The sequence below is a fragment of the Microtus pennsylvanicus genome, chromosome 10 (genome assembly GCF_037038515.1).
Source record: "Microtus pennsylvanicus isolate mMicPen1 chromosome 10, mMicPen1.hap1, whole genome shotgun sequence".
Lineage (NCBI taxonomy): Eukaryota > Metazoa > Chordata > Mammalia > Rodentia > Cricetidae > Microtus > Microtus pennsylvanicus.
Window position 1 is genome coordinate 77,082,378 of NC_134588.1, and position 17,409 is coordinate 77,099,786.

The 17,409-nt window shown below is 40.8% G+C and overlaps 1 protein-coding gene across 6 annotated transcripts in view; it reads left to right on the forward strand.

Annotated features, from left to right (window-relative positions):
• The first annotated feature begins 1,695 nt into the window (after nt 1–1,695).
• The window catches only part of Ccser2 (coiled-coil serine rich protein 2), a 110,022-nt gene continuing 94,308 nt past the window's right edge, over nt 1,696–17,409 (forward strand). For all 6 annotated transcript variants that reach the window (XR_012912089.1, XM_075988688.1, XM_075988685.1 and 3 more), the window contains exon 1: nt 1,696–1,925. The gene's annotated coding sequence lies outside the window, so the exon portion shown is untranslated. The remainder of the gene's footprint in view (nt 1,926–17,409) is intronic.

Sequence of the window (17,409 nt, forward strand, 5' to 3'; positions counted from 1 at the left end):
CTAATAGAAATAGAAGCAACATGACAATCAAGGAAGTGAGAAAATTGGGACAAAGACAAAATAGGAATGCAGAAAATGAGATGAAGCCTGGAACAATTGGAATGCACCAAGCACTCAGCCAGGCTTCTATCTTTGTAAAAGAAAGGGAAGTGGTGACCTACTACTTCAAACTGCCGAGGAAAACACAGAATTACCTCAATGGTCAGGGAGTCACAAGACAACAGCCGAGTTGTTCAGAGAAAGGAAGCTCTGAAGATCACCCTGCCCCTCCCAGATTCTTTATAGAGACTGATGAAAATGGAGCCTTTTGCCCAGTTCCCAGGGACAGGCTGTGGAGAGCCACTTCTTTCCCATCTCTCAATTTAGACTGTAGCATAAACCCCAAAGCACATTTAGTAACCTCATCTCATGAACGAGAGGGGTATTTCAGAAACCTGGGTCTGGCGGTTGCTTTCCAATTGATTTACTTAATCTTAAAAGAAGTGTATTGCATGCAGACTTAATGTTTGCCAGCATTTTGAATGTGCACATTATCATCCACACAGTTAATCTCCCTATCATTATTCAACTGACCAATTAGAGACAAGTAATAGTGAAACCCAGAGACAGGAGACTTGTTCAATACAGCCACGAAGGGAAGAGGAGGAAGCAAAAGTGGTCCATTGACCACCAAGTCTACCTTCAGGAGTACTGACGAGAGATTTACGTTTAAATGAGAGCAAGAGTAAGTTGTAAGTTGAGCAGGGCTGCCTAGTTAAGGCCTTTCTTGCCCATCACTGACCTATCATTTTCTCAGCTCACTCAAGTCTATTCTGTACCGCAGTCTGAGAGGTTGCCAGTTAACTGTGTGAAATCCTGGGAGGCAGTTTCCGCCTCCGAATGGCACCAGGCCTTCAGGGTTGTTTCCGTTTCCCCAGAATGAGATGCCTCAAATTTCTAATTCTTTGGAGTATAATGTTTCAACAGTCTGATGGTCAAAGGGAGGGGCACACACGTCTCCTCCCTTTCCAGGGTGGTTTCTTCAGTGGTCTGGAGGAGTAGCTGGGATGACATTTCAAGTTCTCGTTTAGTGTTATTAATTTTGTTTGAGCTGTTGGGGCTAGCAAGGAGAACACATAGTCAAGAGCCAGATAAAGAGCACCTTCAATGATTTTAATAGACATCAGTTACCAGAGGCTGGTGACTGTCAAGGACATCCAGCCATTAGGAACTAAGGAGGTGAAAGACAAAAGCCCCCAAGGAAAGGCGGACCTGGTTCTGGCAAATGGTATTCAGGTCCAAAGCGTCACAGGATTGCTTTGAGTTCTCAGCTCTCGGTGTCTTATCTTAATCTCAGCCAGATTCAGACTGCACGCCTGCGGACAAAACAAAACGGTAGGCAGAGGAGGGTGAGAAGTCACGCTTGCTCCAGTGTTCAGATCACTCTCTATTAGTCCGGAGAGGGAGCTGACAGGTTTGGTCGTGGTCAAGCAGAGGGCCATCTCGAGGTTGTCAGCCACGAAACGGGAGTGAAAGGTTAACCCCGGGAAAGCCGTGAGTCGGCAGCCAAAGAAGCAAGGTCAGTGGAACGGGGCGGAGCCTGGGAACGGCTGGCCCGAGGGCGGGGCGGGCCAGGAGGTGTGTCCTAGCCCTGTTGGACTCGCGCCTGCGCACGGACTACCTGAGGGGCGGAGCCACGCACGCGTGGTGCGCGGGCCCCCGAGGGCGGAGTCCAGGCGGGCGCCGGCCAAGGGAGGGGGCGCGGCGTCCGTGAAGTCCGGCGCTCCCTCAGGCCGAGGAGGCGATGCTGGCTGCCGCGGGGCGGGCGGCTGGGCGGACGGGGAGGTGACGGGACTGCCCTGGCCCCTCTTCCATCCTCGGGCCGGCAGGTCGCTGGGCGACCCGCATCCGGGCCGCGGCCGAGGAGGCAACGCGACCTCCGCACGGTGAGAGCCGGGGGTCAGGGCCGGGGTCGCGGGGGGCGCCCGAGGGTGCCCGGCTCGGGGGCGCGGCTCGGGCGGGTGGAGGGCCGGGCGTCCTTGGCCATCAGCTACCCGGGACGACCCTCGGAGCCCCGGCCCCCTCCGCCGAGCCGCCTGCGGTGCAGGGCAGGCCGGGCGCCCCTGCCCGGCGGTGCTGTGACGGGAAGGGGCCGCGGGGACAGCGGGGCTGTAGCCTTCCTGCACCGGGAAATGAGGGCGAGGCTGAGAAGCCCTAGGATTTCATAGCCAGGATGCTCGCGTTGGTAAGGGAAAGTACCTGACAGCCCGGGCTGAGTGGGATTTATTTATTTATTTATTTATTTATTTAAAATCAGTGAGTCAAAACAAAGACACGCCCTAAAACACGTCTTGAGAAAGAACTTTGGTATATTACATTTGGTATATAGATATTATATAGCTATAGGTTCAGATGCTTTTCCCCCTCCTCTCCTTTTTTTTTGAAATCTATTTTTATGCAGTTTTAAATGTACCCCCCCCCCCCTCTGACAAACTAAAGGAAGGGGGTAATTTGTTTGAGGAGTCATTGGTGTTAAAGCCTGGCATTAGATTTCAATAATTGCAAATTCATCATTGCTGCTACCTAGCCAATTAGGCTTTCTGATCTTAGAGTAGGCCTTAGCAGTAGAAACAACTGGTGCACAGACTCTTTGCCGTCCCAGGTTGGAATGTCCTGTTTTCACTTAAGAGAGGGAAGCCAGGCATAGTGGCGCATGCCTTTAATCCCAGCATTCAGGAAGCAGAGGCAGGTGGATTTCTGTGAGTTCCCGGCTCACCTGGTCTACATAGCAAGCTCGAGCCTAGCCAAGGCTACATAGATCCGGTCTCACAAACGAGAGAAAGCGAGCACGGACGAGCATTTACATTTTTTTCAGGGTAGTTATCCGAAATCATTTTTTTTTGGTCGAGAACATTAGGCATTAATGGACATATGTATTTAGGTGTTTGATTAATGTGTCGTCATTTAGACTAAAAAACTTAAATCACATTTAATGTGAAAGATAAGTACAAAATTTGTCTTATAATGTGCAATCTATAATTGATAAGGATGTAAACATTGATGAGTGATTTGCATGGATGAAGTCAGTCTTCTTTCCAGATTTTATCGATGTTTGTGTCTCTTAATTTGTTAAAGCGCATTGTTGTTATGGTTGTGTTTTGTTCTTCTTCTGAACAACATTGACCTCACTCTCCAGGTTAAAAATACTTCCAACCCTTAACCTGTAATTTGTGCTGCTCCTTTAATATGCCGTAAGAAAGCTCGAAGCCATCTTGACAGCAGGAACTTTTTCATTCTACCTTTCCTCAGGTAGAATTTTCTCGCTTGTTGCCTCATTGCTTTTTCTGTGCTGGGGAAGAAGAGAACTGTAATGTCATGCTTAGAAGTCCTTGAGTGACATCATCGTCTGTGTTGGTAAAATCCAGTCTTTCCCAATTTTTGGTGCTTGTCTACATTTTCATTTCATCTACAAATATGTGTGTCCTCTCCATGAGACTGCTTACAGGAGACCATAGCTCTCCCTGTCCCCTCTGTCCAGAATTGTCTTCCTAGTAAACATTTTGCCCTTACAACCTTATGAGAAAGATTTTGAGAAAGACTTTTTTTTTTTTTAGTTTGAATTTGTACAGGCATCCTGTTTCTTGTTTTTCCTGATCCAGTTGCACCAATCCATTGCACACTTAATGTTGTCAGTTAGGAGTTAACGGTTTGCTTAAATATGTCTGCCCCAGGCTTCTGGGTTTCAGGTTTGCTGGTATAGCACATACTACTAAAACCTATTTACTAAATGCATTTTGGGGAAAGGGTCCAGGCTTGAATGCCAAGTCACGATAAGCAAAATATTTTTAGCCTTTCTCTCAGTACTAGAAAACTTAGAAAAGAATACCATTATTACTTTTGAAAATGTTTTCCTTATTTTTTTTAGTTTTATGTGTTTTGGTGTTGTACCTGCATGAGTGTCTGTGTAGGGGATTCAGAACTCCTGTGACTGGAATTACAGACTGAGCTGCCATGTAGGTGCTGGGAAGTGAACCAGGATCCTCTGGAAGAGGAGCCAGTGCTTCGAACTGCTGACCCATCCCTCTGGTGCCAGCATTACTACTTTTATTTGTTTAAGGATGAAGTAAAAATTGATACTGGATAGGCATGACACCCTAATTATGATGGAAAAAAGTCAACCTACTTTAAGACGGAGGAATGAGAAGGTCATGCCCAGTAAGGGTTAGTCTAGAACTTCATTTTGAGGTGCAGTGATTTGCCCAGTCGTATGGGTAGAAAGGGACGAGCTGGGACTACAAATCAAGTCTTGTTCATTATAGTAGTTCAGTTTTACTCCGTTTATCCTAATTCTAAGTCCAATTAAAAAAAATTACATTTATTGTGTGGGAGTGTGTGTGTGTTCGTTCACATTCACACATACTCATGCTTCTGTGCCAGAGTGTGTGGAGGTCGGTTGTGGTAGTGACTTTACCAGCATGTGGGTGCTGGGGAGAGAGCTTTGTCAGACTGGCAAGCAGCACCTTAACCCACTGAACCATCTTGTTCCCTTCTCCCCCTTTTAAAGAGTCTCATTGTAACCTAGGGTAGCCCAGAACTCAATGGGTTGCTGAGCTCCGGCTGACCTGAGATCTCTGCAGCTCCCGTCTCAGCTTTCTGAGTGTTAGGATAACAAAAATAAGCCATCAGTGCCTAGCCTCTAAATCTTAGCAGAGCTTTTCCCATCACATGATGAGCTATGAGAGAGGTATTAGGAGATATTAAAGTTGAAAGATTTTGCGGGTTATTTGGTTGAGTGCTAAAAAAAACTTTTTCATTTTGCACAATTAAAGCCTGAAAGTGCAAGTAGCTTGACCCTGTCTCTACTCAAGCTCCTGACTTCATGTTTGAGTGTTTCTCACTGCGTTGCGGAGAAGTCTGCTTGTGCTTTTGTCCTCCTCTGAGTCCTTAGCTGCCACTCCTAGGGACCTAAAGCCCTTGAGTGACTGAGAAACGTGATACCTCATTTGGGAAAATGGGAGAAACTGGGCTGCAGCTTTCACTTCAGTGTTGGGAGCCTCTGGTTACCATATGGAGATCCTGCAGTTTCTTCTGATGGAGAAGAGAGGTCTTGATGGAATTGGGTGACAGACGGGAGATAGCATAGCTAAAATTACATGTGTAGCTTGTGTGTTGTGAGAAGAGCTGCTCTGATTACTCCTCTGATAGTTTTTTAGGAACAAAAAATGATTATTGTGGATTTACGTTTCAAAAACGTCAGTTTTTAACTATATGCTTAGTGTAGCGGGCTTGATCAGTAGTTCCAAAAGGCTTTTTGTTTTATAAGTGGTCAGAGAAATAAAATCAAAAGAAACCATTCATTGTTTCTTGTTAGTTCCATGTAATTTTATACCATTGATTGATTGGTGTATAAATGTAATCTTTAATCTGTACTTTCATATTTGATGGCTTTTCTTTTTGCTAGTTTTTATACCCTTGGATTATTATACAATGATATAGTTACTTATTTTTAAGTGGACATTAAGTTGCTTATCATTTTGTAAGTAGTACGGTTTGTATAGTAAGGTCCTTGGTGGTGTTACTAGAAGGCCACTCCTAGTCGTGTTCGGAAGTCTGCAGTTACGATATTGCCATGTATTCATCATCTTTTTCTTTCTATAGACTAAAGGCCCATGGGAGGAATTACAGCATCAGAGGGTATGATGGTTTTGTCAGTCTCAAAAGCTCTTGCTAGATTTACTTTAGAAAGATTTGTACTTTTTCCAGCAGAATTCAGTTGACTAATTTTGTCAATACTTTTATGACCTTTTGTTTTGAGTTTATCTTTTTAAAAGATGAAGGTAAGGGTACTCTTTCTGTTTAACATTTAAAGGCACATACAAGTTTTATTTTAATTTATTTTTTTCTCTCCATGAATAGGTTTTTCTTGACCACAAATTCATGGAAATTTTTGTGTTAGCATTAACAGTGAAATACTATCTTTTGTTATTTTTTTAAATATTTATTAAGACAGTTTCATGAAAACTAGGCTGACCTTGATTCCTGATCCTTCTTACCCTGCCTTCCATGAATTATAGGCATGTACCAACATACTTGTCTTATTTTTTAGTACTGAAGACTTGGTAGCTTTTTAGAATTTTATTAGACCCATTGGCTATAAATGACCTTGGTAATTTGTCTTTGAATTGTGAGGGCTGAGTATGATGATCCCCATCATCTGAAGCATGGTGCTTATTTAACTTCCAGAGCCATCATACTATTTCAGGTCCCTTCATATGCTGGGATTATAGGCCTGAGCCGTATTTCTGCTTGGTGCTTATTTTTGAAAGATGAACTATGGGAACAAATATTTATTAGACATTTAACAGGATGCTTCTCAACTCTTTAGACTTATATTCCAATTACTTTTTAAATATTCTTGAGTATCTTAATGGACTTTTGCTTATGTGAATTACAGGTTTTGATATTTATCAAAGTACAAATATAAATTTATTGATTGCTTAAAGTAACAAATCTATCATATATTAAAATTGTGATAAATTTTAAGCAGACCAAAGCGTTCATGAATGTAGTGTATTTGTTTACATTTTTGTTTATTCAGGGTTGACCAGAAGGTCATTTCTGACTTGAACTGTTAATCATTTAAAAAGCTACAAATCAAAACCTTGTTATCTGCTCTGTTTTTGGCGTGTGTGTGTGTGTGTGTGTGTGTGTGTGTGTCTGTGGTGGTGTTAGTGATTTAACCTACACAGATAAGAGAGCCCAGAACAATAGTTACCAGATAAACTACACTAATACCTGGCACGGCAGTGTTTCTTACTTCTATTCACTGGCCACATAGAAGGTAGGTAGATCTTGGTAGCTTAGTTTTGTGGATGACACATAAAGGGATCTGCTGAAGATAGTGTAGGTAGCTTTAGCAAGCAGTGGACAGGGTCTGGTCTGTCTTTAGAAGACACTGTTCCAAATGTGTATTATCTTATTGCTGTGCTAAAGATTGGACTTTCTCTTCTGGGCATTTGAAAGATAAATTTTGAAAACCAAACCAACAGTTCCTGACAGGTGAAGTTTTTTTTTTTTTTTTTTTTACCTTTTCGTGTTGACTAGTAGCTTAATTTGAATACAGTTGGAGGATTTGTTGGTCTTAAAAATACCCTATAATATCTCTTAGAGAATTGGCTGATATAGCAGCATAGAAATATATTAAGCTATGTTTCTTATAGAGGGTTATTGAACTAGATCATATGTGAAATAAGGTCTGAGGTAGAAGTGGAGATTGCAGGTATTTTTTGAGAGAGAAAAGACTGGGAATGTAGAGTGGTGATTGGAAAGAGCTGAGCTGGAGTGCCCTCATCATGCTTTGTTGTGTTCTTTTTCCATTGCTCTGTGATAAATTGTACCTCATCCTGTGACACATCTAATTCCTATCTGATTGTGTGCTTGTCAGTGGTAAGGGCTGAGTAGCAAGTATGAGTGAAGACTGCATAATGTGACACTGGATGACGAAATAACAGATCATCCAGTTGAAAGGAGTGACCAAGAAAGCAAGCCCTGGAATATCACAGCCATAGCAGAACTGAGGAAGTGCAAGTGAGCCAGCCCAAGGACATACTGGCACACTCTCCTTTGAAATGCCATCCCAGGCTATAGTCAGTTCATGTGACAGTTCTCTTGCTGCTGACAGCTCTCCCACCCCCATATTTTCTCAGCATTCTGTGGCTTCCTGTCTCTTTTTGTTTCTAACTTCTGATTGCCAGGGTGCTGATGCTGGGGTGTGACTCAGCCTATTAAGAGATCAGCCAATCAGAATGCTCCTTTCTTTTTGGTGACTTGACCAGTCAGAAAACATTATGTGTAGTCTTCGAGCTTAGCTCTTGTCTGGTGAGTTAGTTGCTTTATGTCTCAGAGGGAATCTTTGGTTTTAGAGATTTGTGGTTGCTTAAATTGGCACCTGGAGCTATGAGGAGCTAGAGGAGTCTTAAAGACTACATCCACGAGAATCCCCCCACCCCTATTTTTTTTTGTTGATTAGTATCTTAATTTGAATATTAGTGGATCATTTTTTGAAAACTATTGGCCTTAAAAATGGCACCAATTATTGCAAATAATCAAGAATCTCTGTTTTCTCTATATGAACATTTAAATAAATTTATGCATGACAGGTTGTTTTAAGTTTACTTGGTTAGTTCCTAACTTCTTTTTTTTTTTTTTTATTTAATAAGCTGGGGTCTTCCTATGTAGCCCTGGCTGGCCTGGAACTCAGAGATCTATTTGCCTCTACTTTTTGCTTGGTGAAGCAGAAGCATGGTGGTCCATAGTTCCCTGTTTTCATGTTAAGCATTGAAAAGGCCAGATGTGCTTATGGTAGCCTTGTGTGTTGCCAGATGTTTTATTCCAATCATTCTTCACCATTTAAAATGCAAAAAGAAGAACAATTTCTAATCCCATGGCTTTGGCTTGCCTGCCGTCCTGCCCAGCCACCTCCCCACACTAAGATATCATGATCTCTGATGAGTGAACTGGTAGTATACACTAGGGACGACAGAGAGGCAGCCATCAAAGGTTCTTTGACTAGTTCTTGTCATCATATTAATGATATTTGGTTGCAGCCTGAGTGCTTTGTGGAAATTTGAGAGCTTTCTCAGACCATTATTTCTTGGCAGCCAATGTTAGGTTTGAAAGTTCCAGTTTTCTCAGACGACCACAGCTTATAAAAGCAGGAACTCTTCATAACTGCTCTTAAGTGTGTAGAATGGGGTTGATATTATTTTGGACAGAGTTAGTGGCCAGTTTACAGGAAACAGTCAGGTGGTATTTCTTTTCAAGGGATGGAGAAACAGAGAAAACCATTTTTTCTTTGCTCTCCTTACTTTCTGCTTCATCATAGTGTGTTTAGCATTATTTTTGTCCTTAGCTAGAGTTATGTACTTGTGTGTGTCCTGTCTTGCACTTTAGAACTGTCAGGACTTTAGAACTTCTACATAGTTCATTTTTGAAATCCTGACTTTAAAACAGGATCAAGTCTGAATGGAATCAGTCATCACCATTGATGGGTGAGCACTTGCTTGGCATAATTTAGTGAACTAAACAATTCATATGTCTTTTGGGGCATACATACATGTGAGACAATACAAAAAAAGTATGTATATTTGTAGTATCTCAGCTGCTGCAGTGCTGTTGGGAGAGGTAAGGCAGAATGAGTGGAATGAGGGGATAGTGCTGTTTTTCACACGGTGGTTGGGCAAGCTCTGATCAGAACTGATTCTTGGGCAGACATTTCAAAGGATAAGTGTGGTCTGTGCAAACTCTAGAAGAGAAGACTTTTTTATAATTAATATTTTTAAAAATAATTTTTTAGTGTGGTATGACGTGCTTATTTGCATGTGTGTGCATTTGTGTGTGGAGGCCAGAGGTGGGTGTTGAGTATCTTCCTCAGTTGATCTCCACTTTGATTTTTGAGGGAGGGTCTCTCATTGAACCTGGAACTCATTGGTTCAGCAAGACTAGCAGGCCAGTGTGTTCTAGGTTGCTTCCAGTCTCCACCTGCCCAGAACTAGCATTACAGATAGATGTTACAATGCCTAGCTTTTTATGACGGTGCTGTGGATCTGATTTTAAGGCCTCATGCGTATATAGTAAGTGCTTTATTGACTGGGCCACCTTCTCATTCCTTAGTGGAGAGAATAAACATGGAACAGGGTGCAGAGATCCTATTCTGTATACTTGGTCTGTTTTCAGAGTGACGGGTATTTTAGTTGAGGCGTCAAAGGGAATGATTGGCAAAAAGTATGTCTTGATGTGGAATTTTCCTCTGTATGTTGTGAATATGATTGGTTAATAAAGAATTTGTCTTGGGCCTGGCAGGGCAGAATAGAGGTAGGTGGGGAAAACTAAACTAAATGCTGGGAAAAAGAAGGTGGAATCAGGAGAAGCCTTGTAGCCCTGCCAGAGGTGGACGCTGGGGATGGAAATTACCTGGTAAGCCACAGCCACGTGGCAATACACAGATTAACAGAGATGGGTTAATTTAGAATATAAGAGTTATCCAAAATTACACTTAAGCTATTGGCCAAAAAGTATTGCAAATAATATTGTTTCTTTGTGATTATTTTGTGGCTGAGCAGCCGGGAACAAATAAACAGCTTCCTATTACAGTGTCTGAGAAGTGTGTTGGGTAGGGGGAGTTGGACCATTTGTGGTTGTGTAGACTCTGAAAGTTCAAAGCCACTGAAGAGTTTCAATTTTATTTATTTTTCTGGAGATTAAATTTTGGCTCTCCTAATTGCAAACTGCAGAGTTACATCCTTGGCTTTGCTTGTTTTAAGTGATTCTCTCTGCTGCTAAGTAGAGAATGTCAGCATTAGGGATGAGTGAGATCATTTAGCCAGCTGCAACAATAAATCCCTTTGGGTGATGGCATTGATTTTAGACAGGAGTTGGGAGAAGTATTATATCCTGCATTCATTTTGAATACAGAGACAATGATTTGTTGATGGATTAGATCTGGCATGAAAAAGTGGAATAGAGTTGACATTGATAAGTAAGACTGCATAAGAAGCAGGTTTTAGGGGAAGAAATTAATGAGTTTAATTTTGGATATGCTAAGTTAGCAGTGGGGGCTCTGCAGGTATCTGGGCAAAGGTCTGGGCTAGAGATACAAGTTTTCTGTGATTGGCAGATTACATTTAATGCCCTGAGAACTGATTAATATAGGTTAGGGAATGAGTGTGGTTAAGGAAGTCCAGATACATTCCTTAAGATCTTAGAGTGCTGAGAAATAGACAGACACATACAGGCACACATGTACACACACACACACACACACACACACACACACACACACGTGAAGGCAGAAAGTAAGTGGTTTCAGAACAGCCAAGGCTTTGCAGAAAAATACTGTCTCAAGAAAGAAAAGGAAAAAAAAAAGAGTAAATGGTATTCATGAATTCAAGTAAGAAGTTTTATAAGGGAGGAAGGTATAGTTGTTTGTTTTTTCACTCTTTGACTCTTTTACTCTTTTGGGGACCTACCACCTAGCTCCCAGATAAATCATACATGGAGTGTTACTATTATTTATAAATGCCCAGCCTTAGTTTGGTTTGTTTCTAGCCAGCTTTTCTTAACTTAAATTATCCCACCTATCTTTCGCCTCTGGACTTTTATCTGTCTCTATTCTGTATACCATTCTTACTCCATGGTTTGTTATGTAGCTGGGTGGCTGCCCTTGATGTCCTCCTCCTCCTGTTCTCTTGCTCCTTCTTTTTCTCCTTCTGTTTATTCTCTCTGTGCACCACCCACTCCTGTGCTTTCTCCTGTCTTGCTATTGACTGTTCATCTCTTTAGTAGACCATTCAGGTGTTTTAGACAGGCAAAGAATCACAGCTTCACAGAGTTAAATAAATGCAACATCAAAGAATACAACACTCTGCATCATTTAAACAAATGTTCCACAGCATAAACAAATGCATCATCCCTTAAAATAATATTCCACAACATTTTCCCATTTTTTGTCTAAATTAAAATAAAAGGTTTTAACTTTAACATAGTAAAACTACATACAGCCAAAAACAGTTATTAAGAATTACATTTACAATATTCAGCCCATTTGTATTTAGCAAACTCGGAGAAAATACTCCATTATCTATATTATCTTAGTGAATCCAAAGTTTTACTCATAATTTACTTTCTATCATTAAAGAAAAGCTGCAACTATATCTATCTTCAACTCCATAAAAGACCTCCCAAAGGGTATACTATTACCTAATGTTACAGAGACATTTTGCTGCCTGGACAGTCACCTAAAGTTCCTCTGCAGTGGTGGAACATCTATCATAAGCCCAGAGTATCTGGCCAGACTTTCCAGTAGAGCAGGAAATATGAAGGACTGTCCCACCTTGTATTAGCAAAATTCATCAGTTTTCCTGTGTGTCCTGCAGAATGTCTGGCAGCCTCTTCTATGAAGCAGGAACTCTGAAGGACCATCCCACCTTGTTTTGGCAAATTCAGCAGTCACTTCCCTGTGGTTTCTACATGTTCAATTTATACAGTATACAGTCAGGAAGTGAAGGCCAAAGCAGTTTCTTGCCCTAATGGCTAATCTTGCTATATTGAAAGCAAACTCTTAGGGAGTTTCTTCGATGCCCAATCTTTTCTTCTGAGTAAATTGGTGCTGCCAGGAACAGATGTGTCTGAACTGTCATTAAATATCAGGTTATTAAATATCTTAAATACTGTGTTCTGTAGGTCTGTGAAGTGTTTGAAGGCCATTTATCCAAAATTTATCTCTGTATGATCTTTAAAACATGCTTAACATATCTACAAATTTGATTGTTATAAATGACTACTAACCTATGTTTCTTGATTATCTAAATAGTTTATAATAATAGCTTTCAAAAACTAGAATTTTACCTTACATTTTTAAATGAGGTACCTAGGTACAAAACCGTAAATAAGAGTAGAAACATATATACAGTATAACAAAAATAACATAATTTATATCAGTATACCAAAATCTATGCCAATGTAAAATATGAGATGAATAGTTGTTTTTTATCCTATATTTCTATATTCTTCTAAATAATAACAAACATAACCCACAGAAATAACCAAAGACTATTCACACCCCAAAATATTGGGAATGTGGGTGTCACTTTCTCTAGACTACATCCTGTTGTCTGTGGGTGAAGGCATTTTTTAGGAGTCCCTGAGAAAATTTGAGATAATGGCCAACTTCTGGGAAAACCAGTGATAACCTTTTTTGATATATATCACCTGTCAAGATTCAGGAAGTCTCCCTTGATCAAAGCTGATCCATATTAATCTTAAAGGAATCCACAGTCTCTAGTCTCTGTGGGAACAAAACTCCAAGCACTTTTGATTTGCATTTGACGAATACTTTTTTGACTTCTTTTTAAAATTTAAGATAGCCCTAAAGTATCATGGTTGGTTCAATTTTTCAGTTCTGTTCTCAATTCCATGTCCCCTAGCAGCTGTCTTTTACTTATTAGCATTCAAAAAATTCAAAATCAACATACTACTATATAGGATTATATTCCCTGTGTATTTTCCATCTTTTGCCTCTGGGCTTTTATCTGTCTTTATTTTGTATACCATTTTTACTTCTTACTCTGTGGTTTGCTACGTAGCTGGGTGAGTGCCCTTGATGTCTTTCTTCCCCTGTTCTCTTGCTGCTTTTTTTTCTCCTTCTTTTTATTCTCTGTGCCTGCCAGCCACTCCTGTACTTTCTTCTACCTTGCTATTGACTGTTCAGCACTTTAGTAGACCCTTCAGGTGTTTTAGACAGGCAAAGAATCACAGCTTCACAGAGTTAAACAAATACAACATCAAAGAATGCAACACATCTTTGCATCATTTAAACAAATGTTCCATAGCATAGACAAATGTAACACATCTTAAAATAATATTCCACAAAAGGGAGTGATCAGCTGTGTCAGATTGATGCCTCATTGATGATTGTTAGGTTTAACTGTTGGGTTTATGGAGAAGTGGTGGAGATGAGACTTGATTTTTGTTGATGAGGAGTCAGTTGGCAGAGAGGAATCTTAGATGGCAGAGTAGATAGTTTTTTAAAGGAATTTGTTAATCAGTGAACTTGAAAAAGTATCAGTGGAAACATCTAGAATCAAGCAATGGTTCATTTTTAAAAAATGTAGGTATTTTATAGTATATTTGTATGTGCACTTAAGTTATATTCAGCTAATGGAGTGATCCAATAGAGGAAAAATACAGGAGCCATTTCTTTGAGGCACTTATGAAGTTAATTTAAGCACTCTAGCTCCATCATTATCACACCTGGTCTTAGCCGAAGGGCTGAGAAACGAACCAGCATGACTTTTATCATTGCTATAACAGACTACCTGACAGAACACTTAAGAGAGGAAGGACTAAGTTTGGTTCATGGCTTGAAAAGGTACAGTTGGGGGCTGGAGATAACGGCTCAGCGGTTAAGAGCACTGATTGTTCTTCCAGAGAGAGGACTTGGGTTCAATTCCCAGCACTCACATGGCAGCTTACAACTGTCTCTAACACAAAGATCCGACACCCTCATAGACATACATAGAGGCAAATAAAAAAATAAGTTACAATTCATCATGGTGGTGGGAAAGGCATGCCCACCAAGTGTGAGGCTGCAGGGCACATTGTGCCTGTTAGGAAATAAATTCGGGCTAGAAGCTCAGCTGGGCTGTATCTCACGCCACTTCTTCAGTTAGATATCATCTCCAAACGACCTGCAACCTTTCAAAATAGCACCACTGGTAGGGACCAAGCAGTCAAATACAGGAGTCTACGAGTGTGAGGGACATTTTATATCTAAACTGTAACATAGGTCGATGCATATGTCCTTGTTGTTTTTCCCCCAAAATAAATACAGTGGCTACTTAGCTGAGAGATGGATGGACAAATCCACCCCTTTCATTATTTTCTAATCGAGGGTTGATTCTCATCAGTTCAAAATTTAGTTTCTATACATAGGTGATCATATTTTTATAATTATAGTGAATGAGCTTGGTAGCCTCATATTCATTGACTATTTTTCAGCCGTTTTGTTCATTGTTTGTTCTGTTGTAGATTCTAACGATTTGGTAATCTGATGTGGTGGTTTTACTCTGAGGTATCTCTTAAAATAGAAGTAAAATTAAAAACTAAAACAACAAAATTTAATTGATGTATAAATAAATGCTCTACTTTTTAGAGGAAAACGGGATGATTTTTTTTAACCGCCTCTTTTTTCCTAGTATGCCTGACACATATATAGCCACCTGTGATTATTGAGATGATCCCTGGGATGATGAACTCAAACTGTCCAGGGTGCATGCTCCTTTCAACACTTTGCAGCCTCCTGTGGTTTCTTTTCGTTTAAGGGGTCATCATTCTGCTGGAGCAGCTTTGCAGTTGCTTCCTAGTATTCTCCACAGGGCCAGGTTCCACACTTCTTTCTTAGCACTGACCTATTTTCTTGACTTCAGGGTTTCTGAATCTAATCAGGTCCTATTTATTGAGTCTTCTGTGACTCCTTGTCTACAGATGTTACTTTCCCTTCTTTTATGCCTCTTATTCATTCTGTGCCCACACATGTTTTAGGGATAATGGACCATTTTCTTGAGAATTTAATGCCTTTCATTTTAGGATTATAAGGTAAACACAGAAAATCTTCTGTGGGCTCCTTTGCTTATTGTCTGTTGTGGTTCCAGGACAATGAGACACTGGACATGGACCATGGACTTTTGCAAATGCTAGTCCTTCCTCATTTTCTAAGCATTCCTTCAGCATCTTAATAACTTATTAAACTGCATCCTTTTTTGTTGTTGTTTGAGATAGGATCTCACAATGTAGTCAGTGTTAAACTTGATTACACCATCTGGAGTTACAGGTGTCTTTGCAGGAACGTTTGCTTTCCTGACTGGTCTCTGTTTGCTCCAGTATACCCGGTGGAGTTTTATTAGTCTTATGACTAAGTAAAATATCAATATTGACCCAGTTTAAACTACACATTTAGCTGGACATTTATATAGTTTAGTTTGTATGTGCTACACTGAAATAAGCAATATAAATAATTCTCTCTCTCTCTCTCTCTCTCTCTCTCTCTCTCTCTCTCTCTCTCTCTCTCTCTCTCTGTGTGTGTGTGTGTGTGTGTGTGTGTGTATGGGGGGGGGAGGAGTGTGGGCAAGTATGTGCCACAGTGTATGTAGGGCAGAGGGCTTCTGATACTGATTCTTTCCTTTGGCTCTGGGTTTTAGGGATGGAATTCAGGTGTTCAGGTTTGCACAGAAAGTGCTGGTACATGCTAAACCATCTCTGGCTGAAATAACATTCTTAAAGACAGAGTTATATATAATAACCTTAGGGAACTAATTCTGTATTTAAATATTCTTGTCAGCAAATAGTAAGATTTACTGAGAATTTTATAATGTATGTCGGATATATATGTGTTTGAGATTTTCCTTTGGCTGTTCTCATTCATATTCATTCTCTTGCCCCTTCATATTTCTAAGGATATTGTCCTTAGTCATCTTCCACTGTGAAATTCAGGCTGTCTTAAAACCTTCCTTAAACATGATCTATCTCCTAACAGCTTTATTAGTGCTTGTCACCATCTCATAGGTCACTTAGATTTCTCTGCAGTCTCCCCTAACAGAGTTACTGTGTTCATTTAGAATTTGCCAGACATTTTTGGAAGCTTGCTGTGGTCTTGCCTTGTTAGTACTAGTAATGAGAGGCAGAATAAGAGAAAACTGCATCTGCAGATGATTGTGGTACCATGTGTGACCCATAGTTAAAGCGTCACAGTGGGACGTCTAGGGGACTGTGGGAAGATAGGAAACAACCAAAGTGTGGTTCCCATACACCACTCAACGCAACCTTTGACAGCGTGTAGGTCTCCTACAGTTTACCTGAAGTCTGACAGTGTCTGCCTACAAGCAGCATCTGATCCCACCAGGTGAAGGTTTAGCCTGCTAAGACCTACTTCAGATGCCCATGACAGGCAGCCTTTTCTGGCCTGTGCTTATGACTGACAGGTTATATAAACTGGTTTTCCCTGACTCCTCCTGGAGTTTATTTAATTTGCTTATTGTTGTTATAAAGGCCATTACAGAAGATTGGATGAATAATCAGATGGCTAGAGCAGGCACGTGGATGATGCTTGTGGCCTTTATGTTCTTTCTGGGCATACCTGTCTTAGGCAGCCCTTCATGTCCAGCACTCCAGAAGCTTGGTGAACTGTGTTCCTTGTTTTCTTATGGAGGTGTCATAATGTGGGCACAATTGATTATATTGTTGGCCTTTGGTGATCAGCTTGACCTTTAGCCCCTCTCTGGAAACTTAGGGAAAAGCTGAAAGTCCAACTTTCTAATCATCATTTTGGTGACTCAGCTTCAGTCCTGAGGTCATATAAGGACACTGTCTCTCCATTAGCACACAGAGGAAGTACTCATCACTGGAGATTCTGGGGCTTTAAGAGCTGTGTCTGCCAGGAACCCCAGGGCTCAGACCAGCTATGTATTTCTCATTACACAATAATGTCTCAGGCATCTTGGGGGAGTATCTTTCACATATATTTCTTAAGTTTTACTTTTGTTGTCACCTGCCACTTTAAGGTCTTTGTTGTTATTTTACACGATTTTAAGTCCTCTTAATAGCTTTGGTCTTAATTATCTTGTCATTCAGTTTAGGAAATACCTTATTTTCAGTTTTTCTTGGGGGAAAAAAGCCCTTTTCCTTCTCTTCACAGTATAAAGTCCCCAAACAACACAACCTGGACTCTGTGCTCTGCTCTGTAAACCTTCCAGCCAGCAAAGCTTTTTACATTGTCTTCTAAATGCATGCTATATTATTCCCCTTTTGCCATTATTTGAGCCATCTTTTCTCCCGCCCACTATCATACCTTTACTTTCTCAAATCCGCAGTGAACAT